The sequence below is a fragment of the Hyla sarda genome, chromosome 5 (genome assembly GCF_029499605.1).
Source record: "Hyla sarda isolate aHylSar1 chromosome 5, aHylSar1.hap1, whole genome shotgun sequence".
Taxonomy (NCBI): domain Eukaryota; kingdom Metazoa; phylum Chordata; class Amphibia; order Anura; family Hylidae; genus Hyla; species Hyla sarda.
Window position 1 is genome coordinate 198719077 of NC_079193.1, and position 12201 is coordinate 198731277.

The 12201-nt window shown below is 44.0% G+C and overlaps 1 long non-coding RNA gene across 1 annotated transcript in view; it reads left to right on the plus strand.

Annotated features, from left to right (window-relative positions):
- LOC130272626 (uncharacterized) overlaps positions 1 to 12201 on the plus strand; it is a 71620-nt gene that overhangs the window by 50263 nt on the left and 9156 nt on the right. Inside the window, exons 3-4 of the long non-coding RNA XR_008843655.1 lie at positions 7123 to 7243; positions 9312 to 9467. This is a non-coding gene — a long non-coding RNA (uncharacterized LOC130272626). The remainder of the gene's footprint in view (positions 1 to 7122; positions 7244 to 9311; positions 9468 to 12201) is intronic.

Sequence of the window (12201 nt, forward strand, 5' to 3'; positions counted from 1 at the left end):
CTTCTGTCCCACGCCTTCTCAGCAGTCAGCGAGGTTGAGCCGTTGCTAGTGGATACGACCTGGTTGCTACTGCCGCAGCAAGACCATCCCGCTTTGCGGCGGGCTCTGGTGAACACCAGTAGCCTCTTAGAACCGGTCCACCAGCACGGTCCACGCCAATCCCTCGCTGACACAGTGGATCCACAACCTGTAAGCCGAATCGTGACAGTAGATCCGGCCATGGATCCCACTGAGGTGCCACTGCCAAGTCTCGCTGACCTTCCCACGGTGGTTGCTCAGCAATCGCAGCAGATTGCCCAACAAGGACAGCAGCTGTCGCAGTTGACCGCCATGTTACAGCAACTTCTGCCTCTGCTACAGCAGCAACCATCTCCTCCGCCAGCTCCTGCACCTCCTCCGCAGCGAGTGGCCGCTCCTAGCCTCCACTTGTCCCTGCCGGACAAATTTGATGGGGACTCTAGACTCTGCCGTGGATTTTTGTCTCAATGTTCCCTGCATATGGAGATGTTGTCGGACTTGTTTCCTACAGAACGGTCTAAGGTGGCGTTCGTAGTGAGCCTTCTTTCAGGAAAGGCCTTGTCTTGGGCCACACCGCTCTGGGACCGCAATGATCCTGCCACAGCCACAGTCCAGTCCTTCTTCGCTGAAGTCCGTAGTGTCTTCGAGGAACCAGCCCGAGCTTCTTCTGCCGAGACTGCCCTGCTGAACCTGGTCCAGGGTAATTCTTCAGTAGGCGAGTACGCCATCCAATTTCGTACTCTTACTTCCGAATTATCATGGAATAACGAGGCTCTCTGCGCGACCTTTAAAAAAGGCCTATCCAGTAACATCAAAGATGTCCTGGCCGCACGAGAGATTCCTGCCAACCTGCAAGAACTTATCCATTTGGCCACCCGCATTGACATGCGTTTTTCTGAGAGACATCAGGAGCTCCGCCAGGAAAAAGACTTAGATCTCTGGGCACCTCTCCCACAGTATCCTTTGCAATCTACGCCTGGGCCTCCCGCCGAGGAGGCCATGCAAGTGGATCGGTCTCGCCTGACCCAGGAAGAGAGGAATCGCCGTAGGGAAGAAAATCTTTGTCTGTACTGTGCCAGTACCGAGCATTTCTTGGTGGATTGCCCTATTCGTCCTCCACGTCTAGGAAACGCACGCACGCACCCAGCTCACGTGGGTGTGGCGTCTCTTGGTTCAAAGTCTGCTTCTCCACGTCTCACGGTGCCCGTGCGGATTTCTCCTTCACCCAACTCCTCCCTCTCAGCCGTGGCCTGCTTGGACTCTGGTGCCTCTGGGAATTTTATTTTGGATTCTTTGGTGAATAAATTCTGCATCCCGGTGACCCGTCTCGTCAAGCCGCTCTACATTTCCGCGGTCAACGGAGTTAGATTGGATTGCACCGTGCGTTACCGCACAAAACCCCTCTTAATGTGCATTGGACCCCATCACGAAATGATTGAATTTTTCGTCCTTCCCAACTGCACCTCTGAGGTCCTCCTCGGTCTGCCATGGCTCCAGCTTCATTCTCCCACCCTTGACTGGACCACCGGGGAGATCAAGAACTGGGACTCTGCTTGCCACAAGAAATGCCTCTCCCCCCCTCCCAGTCCCGTCAGGCAAGCCTCAGTGCCTCCTCCTACACCTGGTTCCCCCGAGGCTTATCTGGACTGTGCCTTGCCTCCTCATGGCCCCCGTCCTGGTGACACCCTGCCCCGTGCCAAGCTTCACCCTCTGCCCTCCCTCCCCATTCCCACTCCTGCTGTACGGCCTGCCTTTGAGGAAACCCTTCAATCACTCCCGGTGTCCTCATCCCATGGGAAGCAGTTGCCGGACAAAGAAAGGGGGAGACCTAGGGGGGGGGGGGTACTGTTACGCCGAGTGCTCCGGGTCCCTGCTCCTCCCCGGAGCGCTCACGGCGTCTCTCTCCCTGCAGCGCCCCGGTCAGACCCGCTGACCGGAAGCGCTGCATTGACATTGCCGGCGGGGATGCGATTCGCACAGCGGGACGCGCCCGCTCGCGAATCGCATCCCAAGTCACTTACCCGTCCCGGTCCCCGGCTGTCATGTGCTGACGCGCGCGGCTCCGCTCTCTAGGGCGCGCACACGCCAGCTCTCTGAGACTTAAAGGGCCAGTGCACCAATGATTGGTGCCTGACCCAATTAGCTTAATTAGCTTCCACCTGCTCCCTGGCTATATCTACTCACTTCCCCTGCACTCCCTTCCTGGATCTTGTTGCCTTGTGCCAGTGAAAGCGTTTAGTGTTGTCCAAGCCTGTGTTACCTGATCTCCTGCTATCCATCTTGACTACGAACCTTGCCGCCTGCCCCGACCTTCTGCTACGTCTGACCTTGCCTCTGCCTAGTCCTTCTGTCCCACGCCTTCTCAGCAGTCAGCGAGGTTGAGCCGTTGCTAGTGGATACGACCTGGTTGCTACTGCCGCAGCAAGACCATCCCGCTTTGCGGCGGGCTCTGGTGAACACCAGTAGCCTCTTAGAACCGGTCCACCAGCACGGTCCACGCCAATCCCTCGCTGACACAGTGGATCCACAATCTGTAAGCCGAATCGTGACAAGAAGTTGAAAAATCTCAACTTTGGCTTACCTGTCTCTACCTCTAAACTTTGTTATCTTGGCACTGTTCTCACTCTCTCCATTTTCTCCCTCTACTCGGCTAACTATCCCTCTCTTTTCCAATCTATTCATTCTTCCCTCCGCTCTTGGGACTTTCCGCATCTTTATTGTCTTGGGCTTGGTTCACACCATTAAAATTGGTGTTCTACCCTGATTATTGTACCTCTATCCTGTCTGCTGATCTTCATTCCCTCCAACAAGACATTTTGGGGTTCATATGGCGGAATAAGTCCCCCTGCATCTTTAGACGTATTATGCATTTTCATAAGCTTTGGGTGGTCTCTCTGTCCCTAATCTTTCCAAATACTATCACGCCGATAGACTAGCCCAATTAATGTTGTTTCATGTTCCCTCTGGTGCCCCTTTATGGGTTCACCTTGAGACTTCTCTGCTCCATCCCTACTCTCCTTCTGATCTGTTCTGGTCTCTGCTGTTTCCCATCTGGTCCCCTCCTCTGCATTACTTACTCTATATTTTCTCTCTCTCTCTCTCTCTCTCTCTCTCTCTCTCTCTCTCTCTCTCTCTCTCTCTCTCTCTCTGGTGAATGATTTGGTTCAAGTATTCCTTGCAAACTGGTGCTTCCTCCCTCACTCCTATTTTCCACAATCCTTTCTTTCCATCTGGTCTTCACAGCTCTTCATTCTCCTGGTGGCCTTTTAATAATCTCTGTTGACTCCATGATTTTCCTGTGGACTGTGGAGACTTTTAAACTACCCTTCACTCCCCCTGACTCTGAAGGCTTGTGTCTATACCAGGTCTTCTCTTTTTTGTCGTCTCTTTCTCCTCCCAATAGGGATGTCTCTCTCACTCTTCTTTCAAGTCTATTGCTCTCTATATAGCTATTCCCTTTCTGGTCTCCTTTCTATATTATATGCTATGCTTAATTCCCCTCCCCGAGATGGCAAATTGCATTTTATGCTACAGTGGGAGGAGGATTTCCACATTTCTCTATCTCCTGCTCAGTGGCATGACTGTTGTGAAGTTCTTAGCAAGGGTAGTTGGCATGTCTCTTTGACCGAGACCTTCCTGAAGGTTCTCCACAGGGCCTATTATGTGCCGTCTCAACTGCATGCTATCTTTCCTTCTACCTATCTTTTGTGTTTTAGGGGTTGTTCATTGTGTGGCACCATAATACACACCTGGTGTGGCTACCCTGTAGTTTCTTCCCACCATTGTCTGTACGAGCCTACGTTTTGCCTACTTTGGGCATGCCCCTCCAGGATGCCGAACAGAATATTTTGCCTTGTGCAATTCCTTTTATTAGCCACCCGCATTTATATTGCAGCCAGTTGGAAGCAACCTTTCCTTTCACTAGACCATGTCATTGCCAAAGTTAACTTGATTATGCTTTTTGAAAAGCCTAATGCTATGAAAGAAGACCCTGTAGAATGGTTTGAGGTGGTTTGGACCGCATGGATGTCTTCTCCCCACTGCCCTGATGTTCACTATTCTATGTTTTGAAATTGAGCCTGTATTTTTGCTCATGCTTTACATGGAATCTGTTGATGCAGCATTCTCCCCATGACCACTTATACTTCTATAGGATGTATTCCTATTCTGGTTTCTGTTTATAAACCCAAATTTGCCATCTTTTACCTCTGCCTGCTTCCCAGGCATTTTTGCTCTGTTTGATGCCATCTTTTGTCTCAATAAACTTGGTTATGTTTGATAAAATACAAAGCATTTTGGCTTCATCAGACATAATAGAGTAGCAGTGTTCATTATATAGCAAGATATTAATCCTATCTAAAACAAAAAATGAGCAGATGTGCAAGGCCCTTTAACCCCTTAAGGACATGTGCCGTAAATGTATGGCACTGCATAGTGTCACTTAACGCACAGCGCCGTACAATTACTGGGCGGCTGTGACGCAAGTGCAGGAGATGCGCTCACTTCATTCCCAACCGGTTCCGGCGGCTGTCAGCAGCCACAGACATGCAGGTAATGGCGGACATCAGTGACCGCACTGATGTGTGCCATTAACCCCTCAGATGCCGTGATGAATACAGATCACGAGATCTGCGTCAGTGCAGCACTTCTAATGGCTGATCTGATCGCCCGCGGTACTGCTGCAGGGATCAGATTAGCCAAGATGGCGGATGGAGGTCATCTCACCTGCCTCCGTCCATCTACTGGGGTCTTCTGCACTGATCTGCCTTCCAGCAGACCAGAGCAGAAGATCACCGATAATACTGATCAGTGCTATGCCCTATACATAGCACTGAACAGTATTAGCAATCTAATGATTGCTATAAATATTCCCCTATGGGGACTAAAAAAGTGTAAAATAAATGTGAAAAAAATGTGAATAAGCCCCTCCCCCAAATAAAGTTATGAATCACCCCTATTTCCCATATTAATATAAAAAAGCGTAAAAACATGATAAATAATAAACATATTTTGTATTGTTGTGTGCATAAATGTCCGAACTATAAATATATAATGTTAATGATCCCGTACAGCTAACGGCGTAAACATTAAAAAAAAAAAAGTCAGAAATTTCAGCTTTTTTTGTCACATCAAACTGCAAAAAAAGTTTAATAAAAAGTGGTCAAAAAGTCACATATATGCAAATTTGGTACCAAAACAAAGAACAGATCATGGTGCAAAAAATGAGTCCTACACAACAATTTAACCCCACTGGGGTTAACAAAAACCTCTCTATACTATGTGTTCAATCTAAAACGTAACTTTTATTAATAATAGAGCTAATATTGTGAACTAGTGAAAAACACACATTTAAAAACACAACCCCAGAAGCGTCTGCAGAAATAATATTATGGTGGCCTCAATAGAGTCCCAGAGTACCACTGTTTGGGGGTGTTTAGAGTTACACCGCTCCTATTGGGGGTGTTTATGTTTATACCACTCCAGTATTAAATATATATATTACACTGATTAGCAGTTATCAGTTTGCGTTGTACTCTTGCATGGATTCTAAGGCAGCATCACGCAAACCCGCTGTGCACCGTGGGTGAGGATCACCAATGCATTAAGTATGTACTCTATTTTATATATATATATATATATATATATATATATATATATATATATATATATCCATCTGTTGTTATATTTAGTGGCATTGCATATTGCAGAACACTCCAGGGTTGCAATTTAAAAAGTATTACTGTCACACCCCGACATGTTTCGCCAATATGTGGTTTTATCAAGGAGGACAACTGATAGCATTGAGTGTCAGTCAATAATGTCCCCTTTTTATAAGATATCCTTCTAATCTCATTGTTCAGGGCTCAAATAAGGCTGTGCTGCTATAATATCCAATAGCTACACTACTAACTTATTACCTAGTCCAATCAGAATGTATGAAACATTATCTAGCACTCCTGAACCTATCTCTATTGCTACTTTCCAGTGACATCACACGCCAACCTGTGCATGTGACCTGTTTGTTAACTATGATTGATACAGTGCTAGCCAATCCTTACCTGCAATGATGTAAACATCTGTGTGCGTCAGCCCATCTTGTAAGGTGCACGCCGCCTCCTATTTCCAGGCCGCATCATCCCCATGTGATTGCAACACTGCGATCAAAACAAATGCACGTGGTCCAGCCGGGATGAGGTGAATTAGAGTTTCAGTTATTCAGCGCTATGATGTACAGCGCGCCGCCTACTATTCTCGGGCCGTGACTCACGTGGTCACAACAGATGCGATCAAAACAAATACACGTGGTCCTGCCAAGATCTTCATCGCTACGGTATGCAGCTTCATATATGCTCAGTTTTTCACTTTGCATATGTTTTAGACTGCACTTTGAACCGTGCATGTATTAAGGGGAGGATATGTATCATACTATAGCTCCCGACCTTTCATGACCACAGTGCTCTCTGCTGACATCTCTGTCCATTTTAAGAACTGTTCAGAGTAGGAGAAAATCCCCATACCAAACTTATGCTGCTCTTGACAGTTCCTAAAAACAGAGATGTCAGCAGAGAGCACTGTGGTCATGATGTCATCAGAGAGCTCTGTGTTCCAAAAAGAAAACCATTTCCTATGTAGTATACAGACCATAAAAAGTACTGGAAAGATTAAGATTTTTTTAATAGAAGTCATTTACAAATCTGTTTAACTTTCTGGCACCAGTTGATTTAAAAAAAAAAAAAAAGTTTTCCACGGGAGTACCCCACTAAGGGGTTAAACAAAGATGTACACAAGTGAACATTATGTTATTTAACAGCTATTTTTTTTTTTGCAAAAAAGACAACCATTTTTTGAGCAAACAATGGCTACAAAAAAAAAACAGACATTTTTTTTGGGTGCGTAAACACAAACAAACAGGAACAAAAATACTGTGTCTAAACATGGCCTAATGCTCTCTTTATTCATCACATGACATATCTTACATGCTTGGATGCAATGATACAGAAACTAAGCTACAGAGTGATGAGATTGTGTTCTTTAATGCCCCGATGTCCGACCGGTACCAGAGTATGTTGGAAGTTATTCATTTTCTTCCCTTCCTTCCTCCAGGTGGGATTGGAAGGCAATATCAACACAATAACAGATTATTGTTGTTCATAAAATATCTGATAATTATTTAATACTCCCAAAATAAGGGTTGCCAATATAAAACATATCTGGATTGCCTGAGGTAATATTCTGTGTATACTTCTGCTCTGCTTCCTTTGTTACAATCAGACATGTAGTTTATCAAAGTCAGTACATTGCAATGTTCTATTTCAAATACAGTAATCCTACAGAGTTAATACATCAATTCAAAGACTTGCACTAACACAGCTCACATTGTTATGTGTGTATTATTTTCTGTTACCAAGAATCAATAGAAAAATAACAAAAGAATAATCAAAAGAAAGTCAGTCAGTTATAAGCTCTATATTCATTTGTATTGTTTATAAGACAATTGGTAGCAGTGTATGTGTGTGTGTGTATATATATATATATATATATATATATATATATATATATATATACATACAGTGGTCCCTCAACATACGATGGTAATCCTTTCCAAACGGTCCATTGTTTGTCGAAACCATCGTATGTTGAGGGATCTGTGCAATGTAAAGTATAGGACAGTGGTCTACAACCTGCTGACCTCCAGATGTTGCAACATCTGGAGGTCCGCAGGTTGTGGACCACTGTTAGCAAAAGTTGTACTCACCTGTCCCCGCCGCTCCGCTCCGGACCGTCACCGCTCGTCACCGCTGCCCTGGATGTTGCCGCCCATCGCTGTTGCCGCGTCCCCGAGGTGTCCCCAACGCTCCGGCAAGGCCTCTGCTTCCCCGGCAACCGCGCTCTCCGTTGCTGCCATCACGTCGCTGCGCACGCCGCTCCTATTGGATGACGGGAAGGCGTGCGCAGCGACGTGATGACATCGATGGAGAGCGCCGACTATGCAGGGGATCCCGAAGAGGACGCGCCGGAGCCCCGAGGACAGGTGAGTGACCATCACCAGAGCTCACAGGGCACCGGCACCCATTGCCGGCGCCGCTGCCCCGTTGCCTCCCCCCATCCCCGGTGGCATAATTACCTGAGTCGGGTCCGCGCTGCTCCAGGCCTCCGTCGTGCGTCCCCAGCGTCGTTGCTATGCACGGCGCGGCGCACTGACGTCATGCGCCGCGCCGTTCAGCGCATAGCAACGACGTCGGGGACGCACGCCGGAGGCCTGGAGCAGCGCGGACCCGACTCAGGTAATTATGCCACCGGGGATGGGGGGAGGCAACGGGGCAGTGGTGCCGGCAGTGGGTGCCGCTGCCCCTTCTCTCCCCCTGGCTGTCGGCGCCGCTTCTCTCCCCCTGGCTATCGGCGCCGGCACCGATAGTCAGGGGGACAGAACGGGCAGCGGCGCCGATAACCAGGGGGTGAGAAGGGCCGGCAGCAGCGCTCTAGACCCCAGGAAAGGCAGGGGGAGAGAAGCGGGCAGCGACGGCCTCTCTCCCCCTGCCTTTCCTGGGGGTGTATCGGCGTATAACACGCACACAGACTTTAGGCTAAAAATTTTAGCCTAAAAAGTGAGTGTTATAAGCCGATAAATACGGTATATATATATATATATATATATATATATATATATATATATATATTGTATATAGTTACAGTACATGAGACTAAACTACTATGCTATTATGATATCAGCTAAAATTAAATGTTGCTATTGAACTGTATATGTAATGGTTCAAAACAATACAAAATGCTTCTAAGAAAGCAAAACTTCAGCAACATCTGGGACTGTATTTAGTTAATTTTTGAGGACATCTGGGTTTCGTCCCAGAAAAAAAAAAATGGTCCTAAGTCACAAATATGTCAGCAGTGATAAATTCTTGTTACACTTTAATCTTTTTTCATTTGATGTAACATCAAAGAATAGCATCACAGACAGAAAGAGACTTTGAACAAATTAAAGGATATAAAGGCTCTGATCTGACAGATTACATTATTGCCACTGTGATATTGAAAGTAACCTTATTACTTATCAAGTATTAGGTGAGAACACTCATTATGTATGCTGATTTTCTACATTATGCAATTATGTACAATATTAACACAGTAGATAAATATATTTAATAGATGATAGAGAAGATCACACAATAAAAAAGACAAAATGGAGAGGTTTAGCTGTATTTACACAGAGTGTACAGCATTTGCAAATGGATAATATGAACTGATATCCATTTTTTCTTCATCTTTCTGACATATAGGACAGATTGAGAATTGAATAATTAGTTTTCTACTCTTTCTCCTTTGAAGAAGATCAATTCCCAAACATTTCCTGTAGGACTATTAAATGTGGGCCTGGATTGTGAGAAAAATGTTTCTAGCTTCACACTATTTGTACACAAATCAAATCTGGAAAAGTAAATATGAAAGTAAAAGTTTACTATGTTGCATCAATATTTACAAACTATTTAAATAAAACTTAATGTTTAATACATTCCCTGTATAGGACTTACATATTGTAATCACTAGCATTAATATATGACGTTCAGTGATCAAATTGTAACTGGATAAAGCATTTATGGATTGTACCTTTACTTCACGAATGACAGAAACGGTAGTTTCAAAATAATAGTTAAAGAGTGATTCAAAGTTATTCTGAGTTTGACTGCTAAGTCCACCTGTGATCTTGAGAAAGGGGGCAGGAGTTTTTGTCTTGAATCGAGCATCGAGTTATGGATGCTTACCACTAGCGATGAGCAAATCGGATCTGACAAATCCAAATTCGTTACGAATTTCAGGAAAACTTTGATACGCAACGAATGCGAATATCGCCACGATTGTATAGTACAAATCACTACATTAAACTCCATTTAGTGCGGTCCAGGCTCCAAGGCATCTAAAATGGAGGCTTCATATGTGAGGACATGGGGCACTCGTGTGTACTGCTGGTGTTGTACACAAATACTGTTTTAAGCATGATGGAGCACATTGTCCTCCCCTCATAAGTGCATACCACATACATACATCTAAGTGGTGTACTAATTTGTGCCTGTTAAAGTCTTAGGGGCCTAGATACTGTGAAAGGACAGTCAAAAGTACACTGGTGTACACTGGCTGGTGTTGTACACAAATACTGTTTTAAGCATACTGGAGCATATTGTCTTCCCCTCATAAGTGCATACCACATACCTATATCTCAGCTGGTGTTGTAGACAATAGACATGTGCACAACCAAAAATTTCATTTTGTTTTGTTTCGTTTTTTTCGGATAACATTTTGTTCGGTTCTGTTAAACCTTCGGTATACAGTAATTTGTTTTATTCTGTTTTTGGATGCATTCATATATTTTTTTTTTCGGTTCTATTCGGAAACTGTTCGGCTTTCGGATGAATTCATCATTTCGGATCTATTCGTTATACATGTCGTTAGTTTTTATTTTTTTAGTTTTCGGCCAATTTTGTTTTTATGATTATTGGAGATGGAAATTCCTTTTTTAATAACATTTCACAGGGTACCATTAAAAAACTAAAATAAAAAAGATTCAGTAGTGAAAGAAAAAATTGTATCTAACGAAATGTATCTTTTTTATAACAAATTTTTTATACATTTTTAAGCAGGGATCAATTTATTTGGGCGGGCAGGGCACTAAAAATGTAGCCAGCAATAATAAAAATGTAGTGTGTGTGTGTTTTCACTTTTTTTTCTTTATTGTTAACATTTTTAGGTAGTACTACTACTCCCAGCATGGAACACACTGTTCCATGATGAGAGTAGTAGTACATGTACTAATTGACAGATCACCGGGGTTTCGTTGCCATCCTCCTGTATAATGTATAGATGCGGCTGGCTGCTCTTCTATGGTCCCCTGCACTGCCATATATATACGCACCTATTCATATTTCTTGCAGAGAGCTGTGATTGGCCAGATGGTTCCAGACAATCACAACTCTTTGTGGGATATATGAATATGTGTATATATACGTTGCATCTCTGCACTATACTCAGGCCGGCCACTCACTCACTCATATTTCCCTCAGAGCTGTGATTGGCTGAAACCATCTAGCCAATCCCCACTCTGTTCTATTCACATCACTTGCCGGAGTATAGTGCAGAGATGCGAGCGCTGTATAGAGCCGCTCGCATCTCTGCTATATTATGGACGATCGTATCTGGTGTCAGGACTGATACCTGGGGCGATATGTCTATTAGAACAGGTACTACTACTCCCAGCATGGAACAGTCTGTTCCATGCTGGAAGTAGTAGTACTACCTAAAAAAAAATTTTTAAAAGAGAAAAAAAGTGAAACACACACATTATTAAATGGTCCCTTGCTTCTAAATGAAAACATGTTTTGTTTTAACAAAAATAAAATTAGTTTTTCACAATTTTGTAGGCATGTACAATTCTTTTTGTTACGAATTTGGATTCATTCGGATGTAAATATTTTGTGCATTCAGATTAATCCAAATGTACTAAATATGAACAATTTGGAAAAAAAAAAACTAATTGGCCCACATTTATCATTGTAGGTGTAAGTGAAGCATGTTTTTACACCTTTTTTTTGTGTGCTGGTAATGTGTAGGAGCACCAAATTTATTAAATGTTCACAGAGCATTTGATAAATTTTGTGCAGTTAAACATTTTCTAAAATTTCTCTCTTCACATACACCAAAAAGCTACGCCAGGTCTGAGATGGTGTAGTTTTAGACACTTTTCAGTGGCTTTGCACCTTTTTACAAAAAGGCACAGTTCATAAATCCCTTCTATATCATGTGTATTGCCAAAATCTGTGGATTGCAAATGCGCAAAAAAGGCGCAAATAAACCCTGCTTGCGCCTTTTTGTGCCTTTTGTAGACACAAAAACCAGTCTAAAGACAATAATAAATGTCGGCCATTATGTCTGAAAAAGTTTGCACAAGCCTAGTAGACAAATACTGTTTTAAGAGTACTGGAGCGCATTGTGCTCAGAGTTCCCCTCACTCAGGTTGCAGAAATTTCTACAACTTACCCTGCCCCCCTTTGAAACCCACCCTTGATGACCTTGTCACTTATAATACTACCTCATTTTTGATAGCACATTTATCACAAATTTTAGTATTTTTTGAAGTTTGTGTTTTTTTGCACTTGTATGTTGTGTAATCAGGGCTGT